The 13,173-nt window shown below is 39.3% G+C and overlaps 1 pseudogene; it reads right to left on the reverse strand.

The window, feature by feature from the left end:
* Positions 1-1,556, reverse strand: part of LOC122068951 — a 9,168-nt pseudogene extending 7,612 nt beyond the window's left edge.
* Between the last annotated feature and the right edge of the window lie 11,617 nt (positions 1,557-13,173).

Raw genomic sequence — 13,173 nt, forward strand, 5'->3', positions numbered from 1 at the left:
ACATACAGTTATTTGAAATGCTTGATTAGTGGGAGCTTTGATTTTGTTTAGTATTTGTTTATGTTTTGAACCTTAGCCCATATGTTTTGGGGCACAGTTTGATGAATTATGGTTAAGTTTTAGCATTTACATTATGCACAGTTATTTATTGAAATATCTGGTTTATGATTTCATTTAAGAATGTTTTTATAGGCAGTAATTGTCTTGGTTATAGGTAATATTTTGCCACAGTTCAAAAGGTAATGTTTGCCACATTTTAAGACAGTATTTGTCACAGTTCATAGGCAATATTTGCCACAGTTTATAGGCGGAAGGCCACAGTTAGATATTAACCACAGATCAAATGCGATTTGCCACAGTGAAGGTTAATATCACAGTTAAGGACCTACATGGAATGACAACAGTGTAATTTGAGGATATGTCAATATTTCTATGATGGTATCCCACATAGATTCGTGTTAAGAAACTTACTTATGTTTGTAATAACAGAAAGTTGTATGCCGTATATTGAGGTGTATCTTCTGCTGTTATTCGATGTGAGTGGTTTTTCAACTGAATCACAGTAAGAGTGGTTAATGTAATAAGATTCTATGGCCACACCAATTTAAAAGACATCCTTATAATTAATGTAGCGCAAGTGGGAGATTGTTGGATTTATGGGCTAAATTAATTATTCGGGTTGATTAAATGGGTGAGAGTCAAATTGCATGAACCGGTTCGGTCCATTCTCAAGCTTAGGGATATGCTGGCTCAACCCATTGTGGTTTAGGGTTTTGAGTGCAGGACAGTATTATAAATACTAGGTTTTGGGTCCCTACAACCATTATTCACTCTTCCCCACTTTACCACTAAAGTGAGAAAACCAAGGAGGTTTAAGGGGCTGTAAAAGATCCATAGCCAAGCCAAGAGAGCGAAAGTGGGAGTGACCAACATCAATCATCTTCAGCATACTAGGTGAAAGGTACAAATCGATCCTCCATAATTTTATTAGATTCGTGTTCTTGTTTTTCCTGTGTGGTTTCCTCAATAGGGTTTCAAACTCAAACCCATAGGGAGTTCTAACAATATCCATTTGGGCCTGACCCCCTTGGGGTCTGCAATCCGATGCCGTTGTACATCGCTCACTGGAATTAGAAAAGACAAATTGATGATATAATAAATCCCACGCAACAAACAAAGAGGATATCTAATCGTAAGAGATAATCGGAAGCAGGAGAAGGGTTTTAGAATTGCAATCTAAAGGAAACCCCAAAAAACTTTGAAGAAAACAGATCTAATACCCGAATCGATCAACGAAGAAACTATATCTACTAAATCTAACAGGAAAGAGAATAGAAACCCTAAGAAACCCTAGAAAAGAGGGATGGCAAAGAAGATGATGAACCTGGGGCAGCCAGAGAAACGCGAACGAACAAGACCTTCGTACAGAGCTAAAAACAGCAATCGGGGCCGCAATTCAAAAGAGAAGTATAGATGGATTCTATATTCGCAACGAATAGCAGAGAAAGAGGTCGGGGGTCGTAGATCGTATAGAGAGGTGTCACCGCCCAGCGAGACTTGCTACTTCGCACGCACATGCGGGTGAGAATTTGGGTCTGATTAGTTATTTATATAATTACTTGGGAAAATTGGACCTCAGTCTCGAGTCTCGACTCTCGAGCATTAAACGGAGATAAGAAAATGAATAGTCCCACTCATCCATCTGCACCCGCATCGCGGTTTTAAAAACCGGTTGTAACGACTTGGACTTTCAGGAAAGGTCAAGGGTCTTAATTGGTTCGGTTCGATTTGATTCGATTTGATTTTGTTCTGGTATAAATGGTTCAATTTTATTCGATTTGATACAAGATTTTTTAGATAAAATTAAAATTGAATTATATAATAAATGGTTTCATATATTAAAATTGAAATCGTTTATGATTTTGGTTTAAAAGGGTTTCTTCATGTTTTCTAGTTTTTTATCTTAATAATTTTTTTACGTTTCAAAATTTTAGTGAAATGGATATAAATTATAACATTGAATTGAATTATTTATTGTTATATCTAGGTAGTCAATGCTATCAATAACGATTACCAAAATCGAAAGCAAGCGTAGAAACTCAAACACGACAATTCGCCTTCATACATCAATACAAGTGATTCTAAATCCACGATTTAGGGACGTACGAGAGAACTTGATCGGTTCACGAACCAGGGTATGGTTATTAGGATGACTACGGTTTATAACATGCATGTTTATTTCCGAGAGAGAGAGAGAGAGAGAGAGAGAGAGAGGTCTAGCTAGTAAGATACAATCTTCACACCCAAGTGCTTCTCTGCAAACACAACAAGGTTTTTGATTTCGTCATCGTCAATGAACCCATTATCATTAGCATCAGCTTTTCGTAGCCCACGTCGGGCGTTCCACCTGGTAAACCATCCTCCGACGCTACGGAGGGCTTGTCGGAGCTCCTCTTTGGTTATACGCCCATCTCTATCCACGTCGAACTGCTTCAACCACTGCTTGAACTCATCCATGGTCATCTCATGCTTCCCACCTCTAAGGATGTCACATGTCAAGCAACCATGACAGATGGCCATTTCCGACACAAGAGTGTGAGTAGCACGTACTCAACCCTCTTTCAATTCTATGTCACTCTTCCTCTAGCTAGCTCAAAGCCTCGGATATATATAGTCATCTTTAATTTCATATTCTTTCGGTTTTATGCTGATCAAAAAAAATTTTTTTTTTAATTAATTAAATAATATTGACTGATGACTTGCTTTCCTTGTGCTTTATGATAGAATAAGAATCATTTTTTTTTTTTTTTTGATGAAATAAGAATCATATTTAACCTCCTGTTTTTTTAGATGTTAACTACTGTTTAATATGCCAAACCTATTGTTCCATTATCTGCATTATATTTGACAAGAAAACATATTGTCACAGCCCGCCCACTAAGGGCCCACAAGCCTAGCCCATGGACTTAGGCCATTAGGCTAAGTAAGGCCCAATTTCTAGAGAATTCCACCGAAGTGTGGAACTCTAGGTATTTTATAGTAGATATTTTCTAGAAGATACTTGTAGGAGATATTTTAGGAGGTTACTAGAATCCTCCGCTAAAGAGGTGGAAGTAACCGTTGGATGTAAGACAAATGTACATATCCTAGCCATTCAAACTCACTCTTGTGTTCACTTCTTCTCTTCCCAAGTCCCTTGAAGAGTGTGGCTAGGCTAATTTAGTGCTAGTGAGAGTGCTAAGTGCCGGCGCAGTTGCTTAGAAACGTCTAAGGCTGTGACAATATGCAAACATTGAGTAAGAGAAATAAATGTTAAAACTTCAAGGTACTTTGAAAAACACTAAAATCTAGCTAGAAAGGTAATAAGCCTTTGATGCAACAGTTAAGTTATACTATTGCAACATATTAGTCACATGTTTAAAACTTGGAAACAATGTCTCCTGCAAAATTGGAGCAAGGCTACGTATATTTGCCCCTCCCCAAACCATGCAGTAATGGGAGCTTGGTACATTGGATTACTCTTTACTAAAATCTAGGAAGGTATTTGTGAAGCCAAAGTGAAAGTGAACCTTGGTAGCAGGAATTAAAGTTCCTATGACCTAGGTATCACCAATTTTTTTCAAATTTGACATATAAGATGGGCGAATTGAAGACCTTTAAGGTCTAACTGTCTGCAAAGTTTTGAGGAGTAGTGCGGATCAGGTTCTGTACCAAAACCATTCTCTTACGGTCTGATCCATACAGATGAAATCCACCACAAGATTTTTCCTTGGATGGATTCCAACTGTGTGGATCATTTCAGTGGGAGAACCTGATCTACTCTCAGTTTTGAGTATCACCTGTTCTACCACGTTGCATGGAAGGTATCCTAACAAACTTATCCTTGTTAGACCAGTTTCTCCTTCAAAGTAGGGCAAGAAAATTTAGCTGGATGACCACCAACACAAGCAAGGGTCCCGGCTAAAGATATTGTAAGGATCTAACTTGGCCTTTACACGTATGAGATCGATTTACAAAAGGTCGAACCTATGGGAGATATTAATTAATGGGTGGGTAATCCAATCCAAGCTAGTAAATATTTCAGTCAATGTACACCTTACAATAAGAACCATATACTGAATCTACGAGAGATAATGGGTGGTGGATTTTCTTCCACAATTGCATGCAATGTGGGATTATTCCCAACAAATGATCCCTATAAATTATAAAGAGAGGTTTTCCCACAATGTTTGGGTACTGATTTGGGAATATAGAAAACTCCAATTATAAATTTGTCAGAAGGCATGTAAACGAATCCACACACAGAAGGTGTGTAGATCTTTTGCCCATATTATAAAAGGAGGAACTAATTCTTAGAACGTGAGGTGAATTTATTCTATTTTAATTTCTGGAATGAGTAAAACATCAAAAAAAAAACAGGTCATCGAGTCCAGAATCGTATCCTTTGTAGGTCGCCTCCAACTCATCAACTGAGTGCTTCAAGGTTGGTATATCCATTGGTGACCAGGGCTATTTTGTCCATCAAGCCAAGTCTAAGTTGGAATCTATGTTTTCCTCCTTCCTTTGATTGGTTACCGGTCTAGAAAGGAAGATTCATTACATTTCTTTGGGACTCTATATGTAACCCAAGCAGGGTGGCCTAGTGTGAGAACGATATTTTGATCGATCTCACCAAGATCGGTCTTGATCCATTTTTGAGAGATTGAGGCGATGAATAGCAAGTCACAACTTAGATTAGAGCCTAAGACCCATAGAAAACAAAATTGATTACATGATAACTCCAATGGGACGGTCAAGCCAAAAGTAAGGTTGTCGGTCAAATTACATATTTTTTTTTTGGCGGGGGGGAGGGGTGGGCAAAATTTTCAAATTTATTTCAGTATGAGCGTTAGTACAACAAAATGAAAGCACATAATCTCCAGAGAACCAATCATCTCTCTGGCACCTTAGGCTAGACGACATTGGTGTAGGCAAGATTAACAGGTAAGTAATGGAGGGTTCTCTTGAGAGTGTTGAGGTAAAACCTTATCAAAGCTGTGAATCCTGCATATAGAAGTCTTTCCCTGAGAAGAGAGGTAGAACCAACGTTCATTGGATCTCATCCACTCGGATGTATGTACGAGGACCCTTGAATATCTCTGCTAGGTATGGATATTTGTATATTATTATTTTTACCGAAGACTAATTGTAGTATGGATACATTAAAAGGTGTAAGGCTACATTGCACATGTGGAAGGTAGCTGATAGACAAGCAGGAATCCAAGACTGACAAATGTTATTTCTTAGGGTATCCGAAAGGTATCATATGGTACTATTTTTATAATCTTATGGAAAAAAGGTGTGTATTAGTAATTCCTCAAAGATGATCATATCATCCCCAATTAATGGTTTGAAAAAGGTATCATTCGTAAGAACTTCATATTTCTTTAAGAAAAAACACGTGTTAAAAACTCACTTTTTTGTAAGAAGACAGGTAAGAATCCACCTCTCTCTCTCTCTCTCTCTCTCTCTCTCTCTCTCTCTCTCTCTATATATATATATATATATATATATATATAATAACATTAGTGGGACCGTAATGTTGAAATTAAATCCACCTCTTCCCACCATCATCCAATATAGTAAGTAAATATGTCGGAATAATTTCTCCTATACCCAAGGTATCGGGGTATCGGGGTATCGGGGTATTTTCAGGAGATTCTAAAGTCCATAAAGGTTTATAACAACCCTAGGATGGGGCGGTGATCCTCATTGCCTGATGATAGAAAACTTTATCCAAATATATATATATATATATATATATCATGTCGCTTACTATTTCGATTGTTTGGGTTTCTCATCGTAAGGGAAGGAAAAACCCTAACAGGAGTGTGTATATATGTTCCATCAATTGAGTTTGGCAATATGCACTAGTAACGAAATGTTGTTGCCTTAAACATATGGAATGTTTTCAATACTATTAACATGGAAGTTTTACTATAAGGAGGAGAGGAGGGGAGGGGAGGGGAGGGGAGGGGGGCGGGGGGGAGGGGAGGGGAGCGGAGGGGGAAGGAATAACCCAACAAATAGAAGAAGGGTTCCGCAATTATTGAACGGTTTCTTTTTTAACCAAAGCCCAGCGTTCTCCGCTCTTCAATTCATATTTAATTCTTCATCATATAAACTGTAAAAGATATGGAGTCAAAGTGAAGTCGTCTCTTTATCTTATTAATTCAATGTTGCTATCATGGAAGAGGAGTAGGGATATATCCCACCATTATTGAGGGCCCTCACTCCTTATCGTCATAGGATTTTTTTTTTTCTTTTCTTTTCAAAGGTTAGATATCGCATAGGATTCGGGCTAAGGTAGCAATACCCACCTGCTTTCTTTAACAATTGATCACCTGAAAAGAATGTAAAATAGAAAGCGAATATAGATCTAAGGCTATCTTGATGTAACTTTCTGCGTAATGGAGAAGATTCGAACAGAGATCTAGGTTGTGGGAAGGCGATCGTTCATGACAATCCATCCTCCAAATCAAGAATGACGATGAAGATCCTCAAGAACACTCATTCACAATTCAAAGAAACAAATACAAAAGAAAGAGAGACAGTATACACATCCTGTTAAGCAACTCTGATCAGCTAGGGCTTCTAACTCTAGTGAATCAGTGCAGCCCTGAACAAAGAAAAATGAAACTTAGGTTTCGATTGATTTCATGTAAAATTTACGTGTAAAGCTTTCACTTGCAAAAATATTACAAAGAATCGGTGTTGAGAAAATTGTGTCTATCTTATTTTAGGAGGTAATATATGATGTAAAATATCAATTGTAAAATTCTTCAATGCTTGTTTGTTATATTATTTATTTGGTAAAATTATTTAAAATAATTATATTAAATATCACTATAACTAATCAAATGTTAAATTGATATTATTCAGCCCCTATCATATGCCTTCAAGAACCATAAATGCAGATTGATCCATAAAAACATAGGTAATAAATAACCATAAGTGTGGATAACTACATCTTCTATTTAGTATGCTTTTTGATTGCATGCAACTGGTCATATGCTATCAATGATGATTTTGATTCGTCCTCTCCTAAACTCCAAGCATATGTTTTCCCTGTATCTACCTCTTGGGATAACGCCCCTAGTTGGCTGCCTCCTTTTCCCCTTTGTAATTCTTAATTTAAAAAAAAAAAAAAAAAAAAAAAAAAAAAAATTACCATTTCAGGCAACAAAGACTGCTCTCTAGATATGTTCTCGAAAAATTTTGGGATTGCTCTCAATCAATATCAATTCATATCAGTATTAGATAGGATAGATTTACCCTTATTTTAATCAGGTTTTGGACCTTTTATCCTTAAATTGTACCAGAGGATCGGTATTAGATGGATCAAGACATAGGAGCAATATGATTTGATCCAGACAATTTTGACCAATCGTATCCGATATTTTAAGACTATGAACCGGGCTCTCCGGTGGATACAAAAGCACTTTTATTTTCTTTTTTAGAGCTCTACCTCAGGTAAGAAAAGTTTACAAGAAAAGGAGTGTCACACTCCGTTCACACAGAACTGAACCGGTGATCGAGTTAACTCCGGTTAACCCAAAAGCTGCCAGGATTATCTGATACAGTACCTCACCACAGCATACCCACATCTAAGATAAGTATTCAAAAGTTCAACTGAAGACTTAAATTACCTGTAAATATCTCCAATATACTTAATACCCAAATTGTAGTATATAGCTAAGTACATGTGGGCTTGCAGGCATGATATTTAAACAAAAGAATAACAATTTGCATATCAAGTACACAAAGGGGAGGTCATCAAAAATCTAAAAAGAATTCCTGTATGGTGTCATTGCTATGGTCCCGCAGTACAACCCTCGCACATGCAATCAGCACCATGCTCATACTCCTCAGGGACCCACCAATCCTCAACAGAAAACTCAACTGTGGGGCCTGACTCCTGATCTTCAGGCAGGTGACCTGCTAAATCATCTGAAAGAGGTGTGCACGTGGGGTGAGCTCACTAGATCAGTAAGTGAAAAGAAAGATCACACAAGCATTCAGATCCATATGCACTAATTGCAATGCAATTCATTTTAATTTTATCCATGTAAATAACATTACTAAGTCTTAGGCTATGTGCTACTCACAACCACAGTACGCGTATGCTCCAGGTACGAGTCTCGAACTCCATCCCACGAAACGCCTATAGGGTTGTCGGAGAAGGCCCATCGTGAGTACTCAGAAAAGTAAAGCTTTCAGATGATAGAAATGTAAAGGTGCCGACCCCAGAAATTTAAAAGTAGTACGATTGGTCCTCTTGAATATATCACTGAGATTATCGACTGCTAATAACTAGCCGGACATATGTCTAACCGCCACAGTGACCCGACAACCGCGACCACTGCTTCCCCCCAAGTGATAACCCGACACCTCAACCCCTGTTGGGAAGGGTCGTAGCACAGGGAATGATAATCCTAAACTGCATGCTCCTATATGACAAAGTACGATTATATAGTACCACCACGTCTCATTCCATAGGCCCCCAATGCACTCGTTTTCAAACGGACTACGGCGTCTAGTCTAATAATGCAGCATGCATAGTAATCCAACCATTCATCACATAAGAACATCAATCATTTAGCATTGAGAATGTAAATCACAACACACATATCATAGTTCATTTGTTTAAAATGCACAAGCAATGTATGCGAATGGCATATGAGGATGACTAATCTACACATAATTTACATGATGACATGGCTAATCTAGATACAATTTAATGATGTAAAAACACCCTTAAAATAAAGTCAAATGTTCTCTCCCCACTTACTTTTTGTGTACAAAGGCTCATATTCGGTACGGGTGAGAACCGGCGTGAGAAATGTAAGTTTCTAGTGGAACCTATCATAAGCGAATGTTAGCATTTCACCACTTTGGGTTCAAAACTAATGAGGTTTGATGTTTAAATCATGTTTAAAATCATAAAAGAAGGCTACCCGCCTATTTTGGGACCATTCGGGCTCAAAAATCTGATTGGTGGGCCAACAGGTGGGCCAGACAGCCCATCGGTCTTCACCCACCGATTCAACAAGCGGGCTAGATAGCCCACTAGTCCTTGCCTACCGATTTAATAGACGGGTCAGATAGCCCATTGGTCTTTGCCCACCGGTTGGAATTAGGGTTCTGCCCCAACAGGCGGGCCCCTACTGGTGGGCGGATTCATCCATCGGTCTTCACCCACCTGTTGGCGCGAGAATTGGTTTTCTCTCTTAAAAACACTCCTCAACCTTGAAAAAACTAAATGAGGTTATTTCAATCATATTTTTCACACATCTAAGGCCTTATAAGATGATTCTAAGATAGATCTAAGTTAGATTTAAGGATTGAAAAGCAAATCTTACCTTCTTTGCTCAAAAACTCTTCCAAAACCCCAAAATCACTTCTTAAACTCAAGAAATCACCAATGCTTCTCAAATCTTGCAAACACTTCTTTAAAACCTTTAAAATCAACACATAGACCATCTATTAAACCTTAGATTCATCATCTCAAGTGGGATTAACAAGATCTCAAGGAACTCTACCCAAATCAAGGGTTTCACTTGGGGTTTTGTGAAAGTTTAAGAAATATAGCCTTCACTCACCTCAAATCGTAGGTCTTGTGTTGGGGATCGCTTTTTTGGTGCCAGAATGAGAAGATCAAACATCGACGTCACTTAAAATCATTTCTTCTTCTTTTTCTTTTCCTTTCTTCTTCTTCGTTCTCTTTTTTTCCTTTCTTTTTTCTGTCTTTTTTACTTTTCTCGCCCACTCTTTAAAGCATTAAATGAGAAAAAAAAACAATAAGTACCATTTATACTAGAGAATATTTAGTAACCATATGGGTGGATCACACTGGTGGGTGGGTTCTCCCACCTGCGATCGCCCACCTGTTGGTCAAAACTTAGCTAAACAATTGAGATTTCGATGGAATTTGACTCTCAGCATGTATCTCACTTTCGATACAAGATATATAATATGTATACACTTTAGAATATGGCTACATACCAATATTACCCGTATATGGCATTATGATACGTGCATGTACATAGCTTGGGTGCACCCGTCTCCTTAGGCACTAACTCAGACTTGTCTGGCCAACCTGTGTTCAAAGTCACCCTTGCCATCATGGTCTATAGGGAACCTGCGTCAACCCTCTCTGGTTCGGGTCTTGCATGGTTAAACCGGGTCAGTCGTGTAAGTAAACCAGGTTTAAAAGTAGGGTATCACATTTACCTTTTTGAAAATTTTATCTTCAAAATTAGCGTACCTGGTTGTTCGAAAAGATGAGGGTATTTGGCTTGGATTTCATCTTCTTTCTCCCAGGACGCTTATTCAAGTGAATGGTTAGTCCATCGCACCTTTACAAAGGAAATGGAGCGGTTGCAAAGGGTTTTCACTTTTCGGTCCAAGATTTTGGCTGGTTGTTCTTTATATGTCATATCAGCTTCTAGATATTCTGGTTCCATGGGTAACACATGGGATGGATCGTGAACGTACCGCTTCAGCATGGATACATAGAACATAGTATGAACATTTCTGAGCGAAGGTGGAAGAGCAAGCATGTAGGCTACTGAGCCAACCCGAGTCAAAATCTCAAATGGGCCAATGTATTTCGGGCTCAACTTACCCTTTCTATGGAACCTATGCAACCCTTTAGTAGGAAAAATCTTGAGAAACACCTTTTCTCCTGCTTGAAACTCAATGTCTTTCCTGCGGGTGTCTGCATAACTCTTTTAACGTGACTGATCTGCCTTAATCCTTTCCTGAATAACATCGACCTTGTCGCATGTTATCTGTATCATTTTGGATCCTAACATTCGACGTTCTCCTACCTCATTCCAATACAGAGGAGTTCCACACTTTCAACCATATAATACCTCATATAGAGGCATCCCAATTGTAGCTTGATAACTATTGTTATAGGTAAACTCCATAAAGGGTATATATTCTTCCCAACTACTACTCATTTCTATTGCACATGATCTGAGCATGTCTTTTAATATCTGTATGGTTCACTTTGACTGACCATCAGTCTGTGGGTGGAAAGAAGTACTCAAGTTCACTTGTGATCCTAAAGCATGCTGAAAACTTTTCTAAAATCTAGAAGTGAACCTTGGGTCCCTATCTGTCATAATGCTCACTGGCACTCCATGCAAGTGCACTATGTTATCCATATAAAGTTGTGCTAACTTGGCCATAGAGTAATTGTGATATCCTACTTTTTAAACCCGGTCTAATTACATGGTTGACCCGGTTTAACCATGCAGGACCCGAACCGGAGAGGGTTAAGGCGGGTTCCTTATGGACCATGATGGCAAGGGTAACTTTGAACACCGGTTGGTCGGACAAGTCCAAGTCAGTGCCAGAGGAGACGGGTGTACCCAAGCCGTGTACATACATATATCATAAGGCCATGTACCGATAAAGCAGGTATGTAGCCGTATTCTAAAGCGCATACATACAATATACCCTATGTCGAGAGTGAGATTCATGCCGAGAGTCGAATCCCATCAAAATCCCACTTGTTGGCCAATTTTCGGCCCTCAGGTGGGCAGTCACAGGTGGGCGCATCCGCCCACCTGAGTGACCCACCCATGTGGTTACTTAGTTATTTTAGAAAGTATAAATAGCATTTATGAGTTTTCCATTTTCTCATTTATGACATTCGGGTGTTTGGTGAAAAGAGTAAAGAGGAGAGAGGAAAGAAAGGAGAAAAGAGAACGGAGAAGAAGAAAGGGGAGGAAGAGGAAGAAGGAATGGATTTAAGTGGCGCCAAGGCTTGATCTTCCCATTTCGACGCCCGAAGAGTGATCGCCAATGCGAGATCTGCGTTTAGAGGTGAGAGAAGGCTATATTCCCTAAACTTTCACCATACCCAAGTAAAACCCTTGATTTAGGTAGTGTTTCTTGAGGTCTTGTAGATTCCCCTTGAGATGATGAATCTAAGGTTTAATAGATGGTTTATATGTTGATTTTGAAGGATTTGAAGAAGTGTTTCCACGGTTGGAGGAGCATTGGTGATTTGAAGTGATTTTGGGGTTTTTGAAAGAGTTCTTGAGCAAAGAAGGTAAGATGGCTTCCATTCCTTAAATCTAACCTAGATCTAGGTTAGAACCATCTTATGAGACCTTGAAAGTGTGGAGAATGGATTTAGAAAAACCCCATTTGATTCCCCAAAGGTTGGGAAAGGTTTTGGGGAAAAATGGCATTTTCCCGCCAAGACCAGTGGGCCAAATGGCCCGCCTGAGGGCACCCGCCTGAGAGGGCAGACCCTCGGGGCCAACCGGTGGGCCCTACCTGCGGGTTGACCTGCCCACCGGTCATGACTGGTGGGTTATGACAGGTGGGCTATCCGACCCACCCGAGTGACTCCCAATGTGATTTCTACATCCGAATGGACCCAAAACGGACGTGCGACCTTCTTTTAGGATTCTAAACCTGATTTTGTCATCAAATCTTGTTAGTTTTGACCCCAAAGTGGTGAAATACTAACCCCATTCACTTATGATAGGTTTACTAAAACTTACGCTTCTCGCACCGGATCTCACCCGTACCGGGTGTGAGTCTTTGTACACTACAAGTAAGTGGGGAGAGGACGTTTGGCCTTATTTTAAGGCTTGTTGTGCATCATTTAATTGTATCTAAATTAGCCATGTCATTATGTAAACTATGTGTAGCTTAGTCATCCTCATATGATTATGACATACGTGAGGTGTTTTACTTTCTCAATGCTAAATGATGATGTGATTATGTGATGAATGATGACATCTTTGTGCATAATGCATTAATAGACTAGATGCCATAGTCGGCTTGGAAACGAGTGCATTGGTGGCCCGTGGAATGGGATGCGGTGGTACTATGCAATCGTACTATGTCATATAGGAGCATGCGGTTTAAGATTATCATCTTCCTGTGCTACGACCCTTCCCAACAGGGGTTGAGGTATTGGGTTACCATTTGGGGGAAAACAGTGGTCGCAGTTGTTGGGTCACTGTGACGGTTAGACATACGCCCGGCTGGTCATTAGGACAGTCGGCAACCCCAGTGGTATATTCAAGAGGGCTAATCGTACTGCTTTTAAATTGCTAGAGTCAGTACCTTTATTTTCTGTCATTAATTTTATGTTGAGAGCCG

This window comes from Macadamia integrifolia, unplaced genomic scaffold, assembly GCF_013358625.1.
Source record: "Macadamia integrifolia cultivar HAES 741 unplaced genomic scaffold, SCU_Mint_v3 scaffold495, whole genome shotgun sequence".
Lineage (NCBI taxonomy): Eukaryota > Viridiplantae > Streptophyta > Magnoliopsida > Proteales > Proteaceae > Macadamia > Macadamia integrifolia.